Source organism: Suncus etruscus, chromosome 12 (genome assembly GCF_024139225.1).
Source record: "Suncus etruscus isolate mSunEtr1 chromosome 12, mSunEtr1.pri.cur, whole genome shotgun sequence".
In the NCBI taxonomy this organism is placed as follows: Eukaryota; Metazoa; Chordata; class Mammalia; order Eulipotyphla; family Soricidae; genus Suncus; species Suncus etruscus.
The window spans coordinates 71,207,349-71,229,145 of NC_064859.1; the positions used below are offsets into that span (position 1 = coordinate 71,207,349).

General features: G+C 34.3%; 1 long non-coding RNA gene and 1 other non-coding gene across 2 annotated transcripts in view; one reads left to right on the plus strand and one right to left on the minus strand.

Moving 5' to 3' along the window:
- LOC126024097 (uncharacterized) overlaps window positions 1–21,797 on the plus strand; it is a 451,235-nt gene that overhangs the window by 296,982 nt on the left and 132,456 nt on the right. The window lies entirely within an intron of this gene.
- Window positions 16,699–16,912, minus strand: LOC126024981 (small nucleolar RNA U3). The gene has a single exon (XR_007501041.1). It is a non-coding gene; the product is annotated as a small nucleolar RNA U3 (small nucleolar RNA).

The following is a 21,797-nucleotide window of genomic DNA, read 5'->3' on the forward strand; positions in this document are numbered from 1 at the left end:
AATGCATGGACATGGAAACACTAGGAAAGATTGTGGTCTGCTGGATCTTGCAAATTTCAAACTCACTAACTTGCATTTTCTCAGTAAACTCAGAAGTAAGAAGTAAGCACACTGTTAAGAGAATAAGAAAAACGTGGTGAATCTTTAAAAAGAATGGTAAATGGACTGGAGTAACACTGAGATATGGAAGTCATTTTCCTGGAACACAGCCCATGTGGCTTTGGTCTTCATCATGTAGGTTTCCCAAGAACCACCAGGAGTGATTCTTGAGCACAGAGAAAGGAGTAAGCTCTGATCACTTGCATTTGAGACCCCCCCCCAATACACACATACAAAAAGAAAAATTAAAATGATGTAGATGGCATATATGAGGGTGGAACAGAGAAATGTAATACTAAGAGTGCCAGTACTGGGGCCGGGAAGGTGGCGCTAAAGGTAAGGTGTCTGCCTTGCAAGCGCTAGCGTACGATGGACCGCAGGTTCGATCCCCCGGTGTCCCATATGGTCCCCCCAAGGGCGATTTCTGAGCGCATAGCCAGGAGTAACCCCTGAGTGTCAAACGGGTGTGGTCCAAAAACCAAAAAAAAAAAAAAAAAAAGAGTCTCAGTACTAGGAATTCACTTTAATTAGAGTTGTAAATGTGAGACTGGTTTCCTTGTTGTATCTTCCTTTCAATCACTTCACTAAGCAGTGAAGGCTGAAGGAATTCAGAGGGTAAAAATCAATAAAGATTCGAGTTTCTCTAGGAAAATTCAAATAAGAGTAGGGGATAAATAGGAGTCTGTAATAATGGATGTGTAATTCGAGTTTTGTAGATGAGAAGTGAAGGCAGAGGAAGGTTAGGAGCTTTAAAGATGTTTCAGCATTGATGTTGGTTTGGACATTGGTATGTTGAAGTGTTGTCTGTGGTCTTTTGGGGAAAGGATTGTGGTTTCTGAGTAAAATGCTTTATTAAAAGCAACATTTAGATACTGAACATTTTACATAGATTTCGCTATTTAGAGTATTTTAACTTCCAATCTATGTGATTCTACATAATAAACCTAATTTTCACAATATCATTTTCAAAGCAGTCACAGAATGAGTCAAGACAAGATAACACTGCTGCTACAAGCTGATAACAAATATAATCAAAAGCCTAGCCACTGTGAGATATCATTTAACAGCTGCTTACTTCTGGGAATGATATTGTTTTGTGAATGATTTGCATTTAATAACAGAACCAAAAATTCATAAACTGCTTTGAACGCATTTGCTAGAGAAGAGTTCTAATGAAATGTCTGAGTATTCTATTTATCCTGCGGTATTTTGCACACAAATTATAAAGGTCACTTGGCTAAAAAGGATTCTCACTCATATCTATGCTAAGTTAGGCAGTCCCACACAGAAGATATATGTACTTTCATTGGAAACTCATTAATGTTTTGCAATACTTTATATCACAAGGTTATTAATGTATTAATTTAATGAGTTTATGAGCAAAATCTCAACTGGAAATACTTATAGAGGATAATTTTTTTTATTTAAACACCTTGATTACATACATGATTGTGTTTGGGTTTCAGTCATGTAAAGAACGCCACCCATCACCAGTGCAACATTCCCACCACCAATGTCCCAAGTCTCCCTCCTCCCTACCTAACCCCTGCCTGTACTCTAAACAGGCTCTCCATTTCCCTCATACATTCCCATTATTAGGAAAGTTCAGAATGTAGTTATTTCTCTAGTTAAACTCATCACTCTTTGTGGTGAGCTTCCTGTGGTGAGCTGGAACTTCCAGCTCTTTTCTCTTTTGTGTCTAAAAATTATTATTGCAAGAATGTCTTTCATTTTTCTTAAAACCCATAGATGAGTGAGACCATTCTGCGTTTTTCTCTCTCTCTCTGGCTTATTTCACTCAGCATAATAGATTCCGTGTACATCCATGTATAGGAAAATTTCATGACTTCATCTCTCCTGACAGCTGCATAATATTCCATTGTGTATATGTACCACAGTTTCTTTAGCCATTCATCTGTTGAAGGGCATCTTGGTTGTTTCCAGAGTCTTGCTATGGTAAATAGTGCTGCAATGAATATGGGTGTAAGGAAGGGGTTTTTGTACTGTATTTTTGTGTTCTTAGGGTATATTCCTAGGAGTGGTATAGCTGGATCATATGGGAGCTCGATTTCCAGTTTTTGGAGGAATCTCCATATCGCTTTCCATAAAGGTTGAACTAGACGGCATTCCCACCAGCAGTGGATAAGAGTTCCTTTCTCTCCACATCCCTGCCAACACTGTTTATTCTCATTCTTTGTGATGTGTGCCATTCTCTGTGGTGTGAGGTGGTATCTCATCGTTGTTTTGATTTGCATCTCCCTGATGATTAGTGATGTGGAGCACTTTTTCATGTGTCTTTTGGCCATTTGTATTTCTTTTTTGTCAAAGTGTCTGTTCATTTCTTCTCCCCATTTTTTGATGGGATTAGATGTTTTTTTCTTGTAAAGTTCTGTCAGTGCCTTGTATATTTTGGAGATTAGCCCCTTATCTGATGGGTATTGGGTGAATAGTTTCTCATAGAGGATAATTTTGGCAAAATTCTCAATATTGGTAAAGATATTGAGAGTGATTTAAAAAATGTTTATACAAACTTTTGCTTAATTTTTTGTTTACTTTTAAACTTTTAAAACTCTTCGTGGCTAATGGACTAGAGCAGGTTGAGAACTTGCCATGTATGCAGCCAATAGGGGTCCATATATGAGCCATATATGCTCCAGTGAGCCCTGTCATGAGTCATCCCTGTACACACATTTAGTGCCTTGAGCACTACAGGGTGTGTGGAACAAATATAACAAAAACAAACAAAAATATCACAGCAAAATAAGTATAATAAATTGTCAAATAATAAAGCATGACAGTACTGTACCACATTAATAAATTACTGATCTACACATATTCAATGTGATTTTTCAATGAACAGTTTCAGCTATCTACTCAAAACCATATAATATCAAGAAAAATTTAAAATGTATTTTTAATTTCTAATCAAAATAATGTGCATTATCTTTGTAAAAGTATTCAGAGTTTGTAAGAAATGATTTAAATAAAATATTCTGAAAGTATAGCCCATATTTTATCTTATCATTCCAACCCACATTAATTTAAGTTGCAAGATTGAAACAAAAGTTGTATATCCCTTTGAATACAACTTTGTTGCTACATGAAAAATTATTGACATTGCAAAATGAGTAGATTATTACACGATCTTCAATTACTACATGAATGATCACTACTTTGACAATCACGGTCCATGGATATTTATATAACTGGCTAACAGAAAAGGAAATATATGCATTACTTATCAATATATACAAAAATAGAAAGCAAAACAAAGAACAAATGGAGTTTCAATGTGTTTTCAGAGTCATTTTCCATAAACAACATTAATATCATAAAAGAAAATGACAGAATTGGCTCCTCCTTTTCCTAAAACCTCACTCAACCATAACCTGCAGACTTGGGGACCTAAACATTCTGCCCTATGCCATCATTTCCTGCTCATAGTTCAAGGATTTTTTTCCCCATCTCAAGTCCATCTCTCTATCCTAAACCAATATGAATATGGAAAACATATCTCTCTCCATCAATTTATATGCATACATATATATCAATGCAGGTAGAATATGGCACTTTTATTTGTCACACAGCATATAGACTTAAATTTCAGTTAATTTAATTAAATAACTAGTTGAAAATTTTCTGGGCATACTCAAATAACACTGAATGTAAAGAAAAACATTTGAACAAAAGATGCATTATTAGTAGCTGCATGGCATAAACAACTCAATAGTCTAGTTCTTAAGTAGCTGGAAATCTGAACTTCCACCATTAGCACCTATATTACTTGAAAAACAATAGAGGAAATTAAGGAACTTATCTGCTGTCACAGAGTGACAAAAACTTATGAAGTCATCAAGCCCATCAAAATGCTTGAGCCTAGTCAATGAGGACTTAATATGTACACTCATACCTGCAAGAGAAATTAAGCAATCACTAGACAACCAACTAATTCAAAGAACTAGACAACAACCAATTCAAAGAACTTTTTAGAGTATGAGAGATTGATATGAATAAAATTAAAGGAGAAAAAAAATACACCACTTTTCCTCACTCACCCCCAGGGGGAAAAACAAAAACAAAAACAAAAACTAGCAAGCCATAGTAACAGAGTCTCACAGGGAAAGAATAGTATAGATGATCATGAAGACAAAATACAGGTCAGGAGTATTAAGAAAGTAAAAAAAAGGAAAGTGAAACAAAAGAAAATGTAAGACACTGAACAAAAATGGATGAGAATATTTCAAGTTTAGTCATACCAGAAGGTGAGAAAAAAGGGAAAGTGGAAGAATAAATGGTGGAGGAGGTAATATCTGAGAATTTCCTCACTTGCAACTACACAAATTAAGAGTCCAAAGAGTATTAAACAAATATACGTTCAATAAAAAAAAAACAAGACATAATAATCAAAATGGCAAAAAACAAAGGGAGAGATCAACTTCTTAAAACAGTAAGAGAGGCAAAACCTTACATTTAGGGGACATAACATAAAAATCAAAATACAAAATATTTTAGAAAAAAAGAGTGGAATTACTTATTAAAATTACTGAATAAAAGTAACTTTCAACATAAATTCCACTAGGCACTGCTTTGCAAAGCCCTCATTTAGATGGGAGGGACAGATAAAAAGATTTTCAAACATATAATAGCTATAGTATAGACCTTTGTGATAACCAGACAGCCCTGAATGAATTACTGAAAGATCACTTATATAAATCAAATAGACCAAACAATCAGTTGTAAAAACAATACCCCTAAACAGTAAAGTGGCAACACAGCCCTTTATATCAATAATATCCTGAATGTCAATGGATAAACTCTCCCATCAAAAAGCACAGAATTGTAGTATGGGTCAGGAAACAAAACCCATCCATTTGCTTTTTATAAGAAACATCTAAAATCACAGAATAGACACAAGATTAGAATAAAAGGATAGAAAACAAGTATACAAGCCAATGTGGGGAAAAATTACGAGATAGCCATACTTATGTATATCAGACTAAATTGCATTTGATCTAAAAAATTAATAGGCAAGGATTGACACTGTTTGTTGATCAAGGGAAAAAAAGACAAAGAAATATTAGCTCTAATTAACATATATGCATCAAATGTTGATACAACGAAGTTTCTAAGGCTTTTTCTTAAAAATAATAGCAAAGCACATGGATGGAAACATAACAACAGTGGGAGACTTTATTTAATTGACACTGTCGCTCCTCCATAGTTCCAATAGACATAATATTAGGAAAGACATGAAAGTCCTCAATGCGGAACTAGAAGAGACTAATGGATATATCTAGGGCCATCATCCACAAAAATCTAAAACATTTTCTACTCTAGTGCACATGGAAAATTCTCCAGGGTAGATACTATTTTAAGATAAATTCACAAACCTAAGAATCTGCCAAGCATCCTATCAGAGCACAATTACTTTTATGGGTTTTTTTGTTTTGTTTTGTTTTGGCCACACCTGGTGACGCTCTGGGGTTATTCCTGGCTATGCGCTCAGAAATCCCTCTTAGCTTGGGGGACCATATGGGGGATTGAACCGTGTTCTGTCCTACGCTAGCGCGCATAAGGCAGAGACACCTTATGGCTCGTGTCACTTCTCCGGCCCCCACAATTACTTTTAGATAGAAATTTAACATAAAAAGATGTTGAGAGGGGCCAAGCATTAGCACAGCGGGAGGACATTTGCCTTGCATGCGGCCAACCTGGGTTTGATCCCCAGCATTCAATATGGTCCCCTGAGCACTGCCATGAATACACCTGTACACAGAGCAAGAGTAACACTGGACGTTGCCGGGTGTGGCCCCCAAACAAAACAAAACAAAAATATGTGGAGAAACTAAACTAAACAACATGCTCCTACATAACAGTGAATTAAAGAGAAAACCAAGGATGAAATAAAAAGTTTCCTTGAAACTAATTATAATTACAAAACATGTTTCCAAAAATCTGTTGGACCCCCAAAAAGCAGGAAAGAGGAAACTTATAGCAAGAGAATTATATATAAGGGAAGAAAAAGCTAAAATTGGCATCTTTAAACGCACACCTTAGATATTTGGAAAATGGAAAAACATGTTAGACTCATGGATTGGCAAAATTCATATTGTCAAAATGGCCACCATATTCAAAATGCTATATAGATTCAATGCAGCCTATACTAAAATTCAGTTTTCAAAGATTTAGGACAATTATATTAAATACCATGCAGAGCCAACACCATATTGCAAAGTAAGAAAGTGGAAACATCTCATGATCTAACATGAAGCCAACTATAATGTCAATAAAACTGCATGACTATGGTATAAAGATAGACTTTCTGAGCAACATGTGACAATATTCAAGGGCAATTCTCCCTATATATGGTCATCTAATTACTTAGAAAGAAGCTCAGATAATGAAATGGATTAGGCTCATTAACAAATGGTGTTGGCAGAATAGAATGTCAGAAGTAAGAAGTCAAAGCTGAATCCATAGCTCATACCTTAAGCAAAAGTCAATTCAAAGGGCATCAAAGAACTTGAGATCAGACCTGATCTTTATAGACATTATAGACCAGATTCTATAAAGTACATTAGAGAAAATATAGCAGAGGGCTCCAAATACTAGATCTCAAAGAAGTCACCAGCAGTACAATGCTATTGGCAAAGGTTATAGTATTAAAACTTGTGTCATACGCATGTAAAATCACTTGTTACTTTTCCTATCAACTTTTCTGAGTTAATTAGCACAAGTACATTTAATTACATCAACCCTGACCCTCAGATAATTTATGTTAATAAAAGTGGCAGGGAAAGCAGGGGAGAGAAAAAAAAATAGTGTGGCTGGTTCAGTAAGATCCAAGTAGCTGCTTGACAAATTATGACCAAAATGCACTTATTCCCATGTCTGGGGTACTGAATAATGAAACGTGTATAGTAGCCATGTCAGCCCCTGCTTGCTGCACTGGAATATTAGCTTACATAACCTTCCTTCTGAGTTGCCTCATGGTGCTCTGGAGAATATAGCAGCATTTTTCTTTTTTCTTTTCTTTTCTTTTTTGGGGGTGGGGGTCACACCCAGCGGTTACTCCTCGCTCTGTGCTCAGAAATCGCTCCTGGCAGGCTCAGGGGACCATATGGGATGCCGTGGTTTGAACCACCGTCCTTCTGAATGTAAGGCAAATGCCTTACCTCCATGCTATCTCTCCGGCCCCATAGCAGCATTTTTCAAGATGAACTGAACATGTTAAAAATTCTCCCGTGTGCATGTTCCAAGCAAAAAGGTGCTTTGTGAGAGGCCTGAGGTTCCTCAACCAGCTGTAGCCATCAAGAGCACTGATCAGCTGTCTGAATGGATGTGTGTATGTCTGTCCAGTTGTAAGCAAAACCTTTCCACTAACCCTCTAATACCTTCCTTTTGGTTTTGAAGCATTCTCCTCCTGAATCTTTTTAGATTTGTGCTACCAGAGATAGAGAATTACCTTTTGCAACTGAACTGACCACATAAATCAGCTTCTTCCAGTGGATCTTGTTGCTGTTGTTGGTTTTTGTTTTGGGGTCACAGTAAGCAGGGATTACTCCTCATTCTGCTCTCAGAAATTACTCCTGGCAAGCATGAAGGACCATGTGGGATACCAGGAATTCAACTAAGGTCAGCTATATTCAAGACAAACTCCCTACCCACTGTGCTATTGCTCCAGTCCTTTTTGAGTGGATTTTTGGTGTTTCTGATCAGCCACTGCATGAGATCATCATCTTCCTGACTGCTCTTTTCTAACAGATTAATTTGTCAGCTGATCACTATTCAATATATTTCCCTTACTCATGGGTCTTTTTAAATTTTAGAAGAGGGAGAATTGTCAAACCCTAGTAAAATCTTTTTCTTTTTACTTTTTGAGGAAACACTCAACTATGAATAGCATTGCAAATAACTGTGGTTTATAAAATAAAAATTAATAATATATTTTATAAAGTGATATATTCAAATGATGATGCCAGTTAAATATCATAAAGCCAGATTTCCATAGCAAGAATATTTATTTACAGATTATTTTATCAGATCTTGTCCATAATAAATTTACCACTATTCAATTCTCAAAGTGCAGTATATGAGAGACAAAAAAAGAAAGAACTTCGTTAAATATACATTTTTAATAATATTTTTTATTTTAAGGTCCTAGAAGTTCTGTTCCATTATTGTAATCAGTCTATTGCAATAACCAGTTAATGAAGCCTAGGATAGAGTCTTCATTATGGTTCCAAAAGTTCTGCTCAGTCTCCACTGTCAAAGTTGAGCTTTTGTAGTTAGAGAGCTTGATTTTTGTACAAGTCCTAAGCTAAAGACTAGGGTGGGGTTTTTCTTATTGGTCCCAGGATAAGTTCTGCCCAGTCATGGTTCTCAAAATCAGTCTTCTGTAGTTAGCACACTTGGTTTTTGCACAGGTCAAAGGCGACATATCTGATTTCCTCTTACCATTAGGTGATGTGATAGGACAGCCTGGCTCCAGCCTAGCCTGAAGTATACATTTCTAGTCTCTTCTCTCCACATTTTCAGAAAAAAAGGAGTAAATAACTGCTAAAAGAAAATAAATTCAATTGAAGCTGGTGTATCTACTCTATTCTTCTTGTTTCCCATTAAAATTAGTGAAAATTAGAAAGCAAATATTTGGCGTTGAAGAGATGATAGAGTGGGTAACATACTTGCCTTACATGAGACAGACTCAGGTTTGATCTCTGTCACTACATATGATCTCCTAATCCCCTTCAGGAATAAGCTCTGAGAACTGTGTGGTGTCGTCACAATACAAAAAATAAAATATGGAAATAAAACAAGCTTTATTTAAACAAATAGGTTTGCATAAATATATGCTCAAGCATATAAAAATTGAATTAAATCATCAGCAATATCAGTTTTCTAAGAATATGCAGCCTAGCTTGAGGCACTGAAACAAAACTTGTGTACTTTTTACAACTATAATGTCTGCAATATATATATATATATATTTGCTGATTTATTTGTATTTATGTTTCTATTATTATTTCTTGATTTTCAGTTTTTTTAATTTTTATTAAGACCAATGTGAGTTACAAGTTGATTTTCAGTTTTTATATCAATTACCTTCCTTTCCACTAAAATTATATGCCCCCCTATAATTTTTTCCCACCACACCAATGCAATAAGAGCCTAGTACTTTTCTCTTTAAAGCAATTTTCATTATTTACACTTTCAGGACAATAAAAATACTCTTCTCAGATGAGCAGCATGTTACCTTGTGTTTGCTTTTCATTTGCTGCAAAGCTAAATATTTTTTAATTTTCTGGTAATTATTGCCTTGCTTCTTTGTTTAATTTTCTACACAATTAGTACAATTTCAATGTCATTTTTTTCTAACACACAAAACTATAAGAATATCATGTATTACAATAACATTATTGTAATCTTCTAATATGGTAATATTAGATGTCTTCTAACGCTATCTTGGAGTTTCTTTTTCTGATTTTGAAGATGAATAATTTTTTTGTTTTGTTTGTTTTCATGGGGGCCACATCCAATATTCTCAGAGCTTTTTCCTGGCTCTGTGCTCAAGGATCATTCCTGGCAGGCTTGGAGAAAGAACCATTTAGGTTCATGAGACAATACCCAGCCCAGTGTCATGTAATGTCTTACCTGCAGTAATATTTCTTGGGCCCCTATATTATCATTCTTATTTACTTTATTCATATGAATAAGATCAAAACACTTTTTATTGTAAGTTATTTTATCTCTTCTAATTTTGCCTTTAATAAGATCACTGATAGCTTTATGTGCTATTTCGATGTTCTCTTTCTACAATACTAATAGGTATTTCATACATCATTTATTCCTTTTATTCCATGTTTTATTTTTTTTCTTTAATTTCATCTTTCTAGGATAGTTATTTACTCTATTACTTTGTTTTGAAATCATACTCTCCTCTATTAAGTACTTATCCTTGCTCAATACTCAGAATCACTCCTGTGACTAAGACAACCATATGTGGTGTCCTAGATTGAACCAACATCAGTACAAAGAACCTTTCTGCTTTTCTATCTCTCCATTTCCCAACTTTTAATTTTAAAATGGAAATATAAGTTACTGTCAAATATTATATCTATAATCTTTGTTATTAATTAAATCATTTATGTGTCTCAATGTCACTTAGTTTCTCTAGTTTCTTGGTAAGAAAATATGAGTGTGAAATATTAATGTTGCTAATAAAGTTTTTAAGCTATCCTTTTGATATTCTTTAAATTATTCATAAAATTATTGAAATAGCTTTTAGAGCCATAAAATATAAATGATCTCATTGGAGCAGAGAAGTCCTTTTCTTAGTACATTGAAGGATAAGCAATTGATCAGCAATAGTGATATATATATATATATATATATATATATATATATATATATATATATATATATATATATTAAAGCTTATTCTGCCTTTTTAGAAATGGCAAAGTAAGGATATGTTGAAATTAATAGAGTCACCATCAAAAAAGTGTGCTTGAAGTATATGGGGCATAAATCTCCATTCTGGAAAATGGTCACTTCTGTCATAATCTCTACTATGACTTACTTACATTTTTATGGAAAATCATGTATTCTTCTGAGCCTATTTATTTCTTTTTTGAAATGCAAAATTCTTGACATACTATGTTTCTTAATATTGTTAATCATAGAGTTTCATATATCAACATTTCAACACAACACCCTCCACCAAAGGGTCTTCTTTCCTCCAGTGTTCTCCCTTTTTTATCCCACTTTCCCCAACTTTTTTACAGTATGCTCAGTTCTGTAGTCACATCTCAGGTTCTTTGATTTTGATTTTTTATTTTATTTTGCTGATTTTTTAAAAAAAATATTTTCTTATTATGTTTCTTTGTATCCCACCATATCAGAGAGATCATTTTGTACACTTAACACTTCTAACTTTAATGAGCATGATACTTTCCAGATAGCAGATATGTGGGTCACATAGCAGAAAATTACTTATTTAGTATTTTACTAGATTTGAGTAGTATGTTTATTTACTTGGTCAAATTTTCTTGCATATTTGTGTTAATCTCAATATTTTTGGCTAGTGTGAATAGTACTGCAATGAAAATATGAGCACGACTGTCTTTGTGGATAAAGTTTTGTGGTCAGTGCACACGTCAAACTATTTGTGAAAATGCTTGGTGGTATTTAAGCTAAGTTGCTAGTTTTTGAGAAATATTTTTGAACCAGCATTCTCAATAACAGTAAATAAAGTTTTATTTCTCAAACATCTTTTATTTGGGGGGGGGTCACACCCAGTAGCAGGAGTTACTCCAGGCTCTGCACACAGAAATTGCTCCTTGCAGGCACGGCGAACCATTTGGAATGCTGGAATTCAAACCACCCTCTGTCCTGTTTGGCTGCATGCAAGACAAACTCCCTACCTCTGTACTATCTCTTCGGCCCCTTTTCAAATATCTTTTTGCCACATGCTAGTGTCATTGGTGTAAGTTAAAATCTCATTATTTTTTATCACTTATATTTGTCTGATGATAAGTGACAGAGAACATTTTTATATATACTTATATACTTATTGGTCATAAAATGTCTTTTTGAATAAAATGTTTGTTCATTTTTTCTCCCAATTTTTGATGTGGTAGTTTATTTATTGTACAGTCTTATAGGTGCTTTTTCATATTTTGTATATTAACATTTTTATATTAACATTTTTTCAGATAAGTGATGAGAACATATTCTCTCTTTGGCATTTATTTACTTTTTAATACTGCCATCATTGATTTTTTTTTTGCTGCCAAAGATTCTTAAGTTGATGCCATACCATTTGCTGCTCTTTTCTTCTTTTGCTTGATTTCCTTAATATCTTCTTATTGTCTAATGCTATAGCAAATAGTTATATTACTATATCAAAAATAGTAGAAAAAGTGTGAAAACTTATTCTTGTGCTTGATTTAGTGGGAAGGCTTTCATGTCTTTGCATTGAATATAATGTTAACTGAGATATGAAATGAGTTTAACTATATGAAAGAAATACTCATCTATTCTTACTTTGTTGAGAATTTTTTTTATTGATATTAGCAATAATGTCTCAACATCATGCATATCACCCTGTGATTTTTTTCCTTGTATTTATGTGGTATATTATGTATTATGTTGATTGACTTATATATTAAATCACCCATGTATTTTTTGGGTAAATTCTATTTGATTATCATATATGATCTTTTTAATATATTTTTGGATTTAATTTACAAGTATTAAAGATGTTTGTGCTCATTTTCACAGGCAAATTTATTATAATTTCTGGTTATGTCTGTGCCTATTTTTTTGGCATTGAGGTAATATAATAGAAACTTTTAAATTCCTGTTTTGTTCACTTTCTGAAAGAATCTGAGAAATATTGGAAGTATGTTTTTTTAAAGATTTGGAGGAATTTGGTAGTAAACCCAAGCTTTGGTTTTGAGGGGAAATTTTGGTCACTATTTTAATTTCCTTGATTAACTGATCTCGGAAACTGTTTAATTTTCATGCAATGCTAATGGTTATGAGTGAAAACATTCATTCATTTCATTTAAGTTATATATTTAATAAAGATATTCTTAGTAGTCTCTGAGAAATATTTAAGTTTATTGGTATGTGTTATAATATTTTCCCTTTAGTTTCTGATTTGGCTTATGATTATTTTCTGATATGTAAATCTTTCAAAATTGTATTCTCTATTAAATTTTTTATTCTTTATTGAAATATGTTTATTCTTTAAAAATCCACTCATTGTTTTATTGGTAATGTGAATTTTTACTTTTATGTTTTCATTTCATTGATTTATGCTGTAAGATTCATCATTATCTTCTGTTTTCTTTCCATTTTTTGCTGGATTCTTTTATTTATTTTTTGTTTTTAGAAGTTTAAGCTGTGATGTTAGTTTACTTAGTTGGGTCTTTTTTTGCTTCAACTTAGGTTGCTATGATCTTTCTTCTTAACACTGTTTTTGCTATGTCCCATATGCTCTGTTAATTTTTTTTTATCTTCAGTCTTTTGATTTCTTCTATAATTTTATGTTTGACGCATGATACCTTAGTAGTAACTTGTTTAATTTTCAATTTTTTGCATTTTTCAAGTTTCTGTTTTGATTAATTTCCATTTACTTATTTATTTATTTATTTATTTATTTATTTATTTATTTATTTATTTGGTTTTTGGGTCACACCTGGCAGCACTCAGAGATTACTCCTGGCTTTATGCTCAGAAATCTCTCCTGGCAGGCTCAGGACCATATGGGATGCCGGAATTCGAACCACCAACTTTCTGCATGCAAGGCAAATGCCTTACCTCCATGCTATCTCTCCGGCCCCTAATTTCCACTTTTATAGTATTATGGCATAGAAAAATAATTTATACATTTCCTATCTATTGAATTATGGAATATGTTTTATAGTCCAGCATTTTTTTGTCTTAGAGAATGTTCCATATTTACTGGAAAAGAATGTATAATAAACTTTTGGAGATATATATACACCAGTCAGGTGCATCACTTTTTAAAAAATTTATTTATTTTGTATTTTGGGGCCACACCCAGTGATGCTCAGGGGTTACTCCTGGCTATTCACTCAGAAATTGCTCCTGGCTTGGAGAACCATATGGGATGCCAGGGATTGAACCCACGTCCATCCTGGGTTAGAGGTGTGCAAGGCAAATGTCCTACCACTGTGCTATCGCTCCAGGCCCTAGTTCCAACTCTTTTATTTCTTTCTCTAAAGCCATTGTTTCCCTGTTAAATTTTTGCCTAGTTGTAACAAAGAAATGTCAAAATATTCTATTATTGTATTGCTGTAAATATTTTACTAAAGTCTATTAGCAGCTCTTTTAAATATGATGGTCCCGGGGCTGGAGAGATAGCATGGAGGTAAGGCATTTACCTTTCATGCAGAAGGTCATCGGTTCGAATCCCGGCATCCCATATGGTCCCCCGTGCCTGCCAGGAGCAATTTCTGAGCCTGGAGCCAGGAAAAACCCCTGAGCACTGCTGGGTGTGACCAAAAAAAAAAAACACAAAAAAAATATGATGGTCCCTTGTTATATTTATGCAGAGTTAGCTGTGTAAGTTTTACTGAGGCTTAATTTTTATTAATTATTAAATAAAGACCATACTTATCCCTTATAGTAGTTTTTGCGGGGGAGCACATACCCAGTGGTTTTATGAATTTTTTCTAGATATCAGTCAGTGACCACTCTTGACAGAATATGGAACCAATTGTGTGACAGAAATTGAACCTAGAGCTGCCAAAAAGCCAGGTGCCTTTGAACTGTCGGAACTATCTCTGAATCTCTGAATTATCTCTCCACTCACCACACAGTGCCATCTTTTTCATATTTTATGACCATGTTCTGATCTTGGTATAAATACCTTTTATTTACTAACATCAGGATGTTAGTTTCAGTTTTCTGGCCCACACTTACACTTTGTGTCTCTTTTTTGGTGAAATTGAGCTATTGATATTGAATAATATTATTTAGAAGAAAATAAAAGTCATTTTATAAAATTGTACAGGAGTGTGTAGCTTGTTATCTTTTTTATAATACATGTTTATAGTTATTTATTTTAATCAGTGTTCCAATGCCAATGCCACCACTAGTGTAAAATTTCTCCCACCATTTTCCCAAGTTTCTGAGCAACCCCAAGGATGCCCCTTAGCAGGTATGAATAATTTACTTAATATTGCTTGTTACAAATAAATGGTAATGGAATTATTGAAAAAAGATCTGATTAATAGAAAATTTGTGAAAATTGTCCTATCTCCCAATGGGGTCATTATTAATCTGAAGTTTTATTAAGCTCTTTATTGGTAGTTAGCTTTTCTATAAAGAAAAGCTTCTAATGCTTTAAAAAGTTAATTTTAAGAGTAGGAACATCCAAAGCTGAAAATTTTGCTATGGGAATATGTTATCATCCTTTCAAATATAGAAAATAATGTAGATGTAGTTTATATTATCAGTGAGGTATTCATTTCATTGTATATGTATATAGTTGTGTGGGGGTTGTTTTTGTTTTGTTTTAAGTTATACCATCATTGTTTTCTCTTCTGTAGTCTCATTTAGTAGCTCTTCAGTGAATCTTACAGGAGATCTTTTATATGTAAGATCTTTGTTCTTACTGTTTTCAGTATTCTGTCTCTAACTTTGGCTTTCCTCATTCTGCTTAGAAGGGAGCTTCTGTTGTTTTGTTTTATTTAATTTGGGTTTATTTTGGTTAGAATCCTGATTTTCTTAATCTGTGTGAATGCATTCCTAAACTCTGTAAAATTCTTAGTTATGATTTCATTAACTGATAGTGGCTCATTGTTCTCACTTTCCTATCCCTCAGGGATCCTTCGATTCTTATATTTTTACTCTGAACATAGTGTGATGTGTGTTCATTTTCAGGTTTAATATTCTTTTGTTTTCAAGAAGTTTTTTATGTCTTGTATTTCAGTTCACCAAATTTCCCTCTGCTGCTATAATTCTACTCTGAGATTTTTCATTGATTTTTTTTTTAAATCTCACCAGCCATGCCTTAAGTTCTTCCACTGTTAATATATTTTTCACAATTCTACTGTCATACTTTGTTTGCTATTGACTATTTGTAACACTGTTTCTTTGAGTGCATTACAGTTCCTCATAGTGATGTCTGATATCTAAGAGGTTATGAAACTGCTTGGTACTGGTAGAGCCTTCTGGAACATTATCTTCACTGATTAATCTCAGTGTGTTTCTAGGCTGTTTTCCTATATCTGCTAAGCTCTAAATCTTTTTTAGATATTAAACCAAGTGTTGCTTATTTTTCTCCATTCCAATTATCCCCCAAAACAGACATTTTATTGTTCATGGTTTGTAATTTTTTTGGATAACAAAAAGGTAGACAAATGCATCCAGTGTAAAAGGTATGGTCCAGGGTCCCAGACATTAGGCAGTGAGATTAGGGGATATAATTGTAGCTTTAGGGAAACTTCTGAGCTGCTGACCATTTATTAAAAATTAATAAAAGTGAGAATTTATATAAAATATGTGGCTACCATTCTTAACTATATGAGGCTACTTGACTTGCTCTGACAATAAAATTGTGGATTAATGATGCTCTCATATCACCAGTTTTTAGTTCCTTTTCCTCAACTTTAAATAAATCCTTTAATAGCCTACTTTTTGAGACAAAAACTGGAACTCTGAGAAGACTATTTCAGTTTTACACTTTGTTTCCTGTTGAATTATTTCATTATAGTACATCACAAAGAGAGACACTATCAGAATTGATCTGATTTGAGTTGGCCTAAGAGCTTTGATCCTTGCAATGTGCTTGTTTTTCCTGTCATCGTGTCATTGCAAATGTTTCTTGCTTTTATAGCAGGATTTTGTTCCACAAGCAAGTAGATCTGGCTACCACTCATCTTGGACTTGTAGAAACTATCAGAGAACAACTGCTCTTCAAAATAATAATTTTAGTTCCAAAAGGTACTCTTTTAAACAGCTAAATTTTGATAATTTTCAGTATTCTGATAGCCAGCCTTATCAGGCATGAGAAATTTTCTCTCATTAATTTACTGAATCCTTCATTGACTTTTTTTTTTTTTTACCACTCAGACTGCATCCTCTTCCTCTATCCCTTCCAAAGAAAGGGAAGAACGATCATCAATGGCAAAAGGCAGCCGCAGAAGTGACACCTAGAGCTGGCTTCACGCTCAGGAGAGGACGCTCTGACTCCTCCTCGTGGGTTCGGGTGCTCTACACGATCAGAGAAACTTCTCTAGTAACATACTATAGAAATGATCTCTGAAAGTATAGTCTTCCTTCATTGACTTTTAAGAACCTGGTCTTCACTTTTTTAATCAAACCCTTGTGAAACTAGTGCCAATATCTAACCCACCCTTCACTCCTAAATTAATCTCTATTTCTCATCAATAGCTGCCCTATAAACAGGTGTTTATTTCCTTTAAAATATCAAGGGAGAATTTTATTCAAAAAGAAATCACTTGTCGGAAGTTGACTAATGCCCTGAAATGGTAACTGAGGAGCAAGAGCAACTTTATTACCGTACTTGCAGTGTTCTTTATTTAATATTCTTCTTTCCTTTATTTTTAAGCAGTTTCCCCCACCCTGTTTTGTCATCTTAACAAAACCTGATATAATTTTAAGAGTTTTGTATTGGAGTTATAGTGATAATACAGCAAATAGGATAAATGCCTAGAATGGAGCCAACCCAGCTTCAATTCCTTGCACCATACAGCTCACAGTCCCACAATCTGAGCACACACCACACACACACACACACACACACACAAACACACAAACACACACATACAAACAAATAGAAGTATGGTCTGAAAACTGTCAGCTGTGTCCTCTATCAAAAATATGATTTTAGACTTCCTCTTTCTCCTCCACTTCCTTCTCTTCTCCTTCTTCACTTTCTCCTTTTCCTCCACTTCTTTTCTCCTAACTTCCTCCTCCTCCTCTTTCTCTAGGCTCTGCAGCAGAGTATCTGCCCCTGAAATCTATAGTATTATACTTTTGAATTTCTGGACAACTTCATTTTGTTTGATGCTGTCATCCCTAAAGCACATCCCAACAGACTAGGCCATTCCTACTACCAGTGTTGACCTTCTTCCACCAATGATCCCAGAGTTCATTCTATACCACCATCCTATGCCCCTAAGGCCTGCCAGTATAACAGGCCCATTTAAGTTCAGCTTGTTAAATGGGATGGCAAAGGGAATAGACTGGGACTTCACTTGCTGAGCAAAGGACCTCACCTGTGGGTTCTAGAATCTTGGGGCACCCTGAACCCCCTGGGCTTTGTTCCCTTCTTCCATGCCTCTCTTCTTGGCCCCTCAACTCTGCCTCCCCTTTAAAGACGAAGAAAATTATAATGATTTTAGAGATTTGCATAATGGATGTTATTAATGTTTATTAAATTACCTGATGTTTATTTGTAGAAACCACTAACTCAATAACCAATAAAAATATTACCCTCTTGGCATACTTTCCTATAGCTATAACTCATTTATTATAAAAAAGATCAAAAGCCTTATTTCTGAATAGTGGTAATGTTTCCAACATGCACAGGGACATTAATGAGATGCCATTTGTATTAAACAGGTATATTTTAAAGATGAAACATATTTTGAAGATGAAGAAAAGGCCATTTTCAATTAATTCCAAATTCTCCTGGTTTATTTTTTGATAGGGACATATGATTTTTTACATACATATGACACCAACCACAATCAAAGCAATGACTCACCCAGAACTATGTTCCACATTCCTGCCCAGAAACCCACTGAATAACCACAGAATATTTCTTTGAAGTCTGCTTGAACACCACATGAGGAGAGGGTCACAAAGCATGAACAATACATGGCCTCCAGTTTCCAGATAAGTGAGTGTATTATTTGTTGAAAGATTACATTTAGGTAGTTACTACACTAGCACAATAAATATTACATTAACAACTGTAACCATAACTTTATAACAAACCCACTGGTCAAACAGTAATAACTTATACTAAAACAATTACAGTGTAAGTGTGTGTGCATGAATGTATATGTGCATATATGTGAGCTATATTTTAATATAATTCTTATTTTGATCATAGTGGCTTACATATTGTTGATAATAATATTTTAGGTACATATTTACATAAAATCAGGGGGGATTCCCATCACCAAATTGTCCTCCCTACACCTCCGTTTTTGTCCTACCTCCCATATCCTCTTCCCTCACCCCCAGGGCTGCTAGAATATGTGGTCCCCTCTGTATCTAGCCTACTACTTAGTAGTCTTGCACTTGTTTGGTCTTGGTGCCTCCCTTATTTCCCCCTCTAACTGGGAGGCAGGACTAGCAAGTTCAAGTTGCGTGGTTTTGTTCGAAGAAGAGAAAAGTAATAAACTGGGGTAAAAGTCTAATACACCGAAAATGGGCAGAATCCTTCTAGAGGCACTCATCATCGATTTGAGAGACGAAGGAAAAAAAGAAGGTGAAACACTCCACCAGTACAAAAAGAAGTGTCAAATATCCAGTGAGGACTCCAACAATAATGATAAGCACCACAAAACAAACAAACAAACAAACAAACACAAAAATACTCCATGGTCTTGAAATAAGAAACATGGCATAGCACATAAAGAAAAGAAAAGAAGAGAAAAAAATAAGTATAACTGGGGACAACAACTTCAATAACCATACCCAAACAGAGAAATCGACCAAAAATAGATAGGTAAATAATAATAATAATAATAATAATAATAATAATAAATGAAGATAAAAATAATATATACAAAATAAACAGTGTTTTGTGCTTTTTATTTTCTTGTTTTTTCCCTCCTGCCCTGGCACATTATATGAGCTATTTTTAAAGATAATATATTGTCATAGACTTTTGAAAACTTTCTTGTGATCAATCCTTGCCTAAGAAAGATCCCACCCAAGAAAATCTCTTAAGAAAGATGCATCCCTTGGATCCAGACTACAAGGAGACAATTCTCCCCTCTGGACAGTATTAGTGCCTGTCAAGAAACACACACACAGAGATACACACACACAAACACGAACAAACCTTGAAATATTAATATCTTAGATGTAGAAAGAGTGTTGCCTTTGAAGTCCTACTGAAAACTGAAAAACAAGTTAGTGTATGGCAGACAAGAAAATAAATCTCTAAATCACTCATGTAATGTTTATCCATTAAAACCCACCTCTTATTTTATGTCAGATTGTCAAGGAAGCTATGCTTTAAATATTCATAAAAAAGTTTTAAACACTAATTTTCTGCAACTATTCAACAATAGGAAAAACACAGATGATATGAATGAACAAATGGACAGCTTGGAGAGTACAGCCTTGTTTCTCTTGCCTGCCTTTAGATTTCCAGAAGTAATAAAACTACCACATATATACAACACAGAGCTCTCTTTCTTGTTTTATTTTCTTTTTCTTCAGGAAAAGAAATAATGGTATATAACCACAATGAATAGCTATGTATGTACCATCTAGATTCTACAATTAATCATTTGCTATCTTGATCGTACACCTATGTATCTACTAGCTCTTCACTCAAAATCTAATGATCTAATGGCCTCCTTCATTTACTTATTTATGTATTAATTCATTTATTTATTTTGTTGCTTTTAATCTAAATTTGAGTGGAAACATTTGCTACTTCAGGTGGCCAATTTTTTTTAGACACCAAAAATAAAATGAACAAATTGCTATGGCATCTGGACTAAGAGGCACTTCTGTATGCTTCCATATTTTTATAGATGATTTTGGAAAGGATTCTGTTTTCCCATAGAGATCTGAAAACAATGAAAGTATTTTTTGAATCATATTAATTCTTTATAAAGTCAGCAAAGATTAGCCTATAAGATAGAGTTAACCATTTCACAGCATATGAGAAACTGTTGCTCTCCAGTTCATCTCCAATTTCCATGATCTGGTTACAGATAGTAAAATCTATAGATATATGAGTATAAAATCCAATACTTAGGTCAGAGATTAAAATAATAATTGATATGAGTAAGTAGTAACAGTAGCTAATATTTTGTATATACGTATGCATACTATTTGGATTTACTACAATGCTTAGGATAAATGATGTTATTGTGAAAGTGGATTTATTGCAGAATGTATATTCATGATAATTGTATGAGAGATTTGAATAAAATACTCAGATGCATAAATCAAGTTTATTGCTTAGGTTGAGTAGATCTCTGGCTTCTCCTTTAAACATGTATGTCACACCCAGTCCAGATCAAAACTTCCTAGATTTCTCTCTCACTATCCGCTTATCTCCAGATAAGCTGGCCTGGTCTTTTTCCTGTGTTGTCTTATATCCAGTAGATGCCTTTCTGATCTGGAATCTACAGTTATAACCTAGCCACATATTTATCCTAGGACTTCCTGCTCTGTATCCTGTCATGGTAACTCTCTAGTACTGTATCTCAGCACCTCCTTGACCCCTCCACCATCCTGAATATCTAGCAACAATAGATGGACGCATTTGGGTCAGAAAATTCCACTGTCTGGGCATTGGTCCAGAGGAAAAGAGAGATACTTGATTGGGGACTTTCTTTTATCTGCTTTTATCCCCTGCTCGCAGCCATTCCACTACCTGTATTGACTGCATATGTTTTTGATTGACAGAGTTTAAAATAGGCAATAAAATTAACTAATTGGCCAGTTGCTCCACCCTTTCAATCTCCTATAGCAATATTACTTAAATTACAGATGTTATTCCATTGAAATGTAAAGGAACTAAATTAACCTTCCCAATATTTATAATAGGTAAGCAAATAGCAAAACATTAATATGTATGACTAATACTCTAGTATACTCTCTGAAATACTATACAACTCATTATTGAAAAATTATGAATACTCAAATCAGATTTTCTTACCTTAGAGAATGTTTAAAAGTACGTGTATTGGGGCCGGAGCAGTGGCACTAGAGGCAAGGCGTCTGCCTTGCAAGCGCTAGCCTAGGACAGACCTTAATTCAATCTCCCGTTGTCCCATATGGTTCCCCAAGCCAGGAGTGTTTTCTGAGCGCATAGCCAAGAGTTACTCCTGAGCATCAATAGATGTGGCCCCAAAACAAAACAAACAAAAAAGTACATGTATTTTTGTGTTTTAATTTAATTTTTGTTTTATTTTTTTGAGGGGGCATACCTAGTGGTG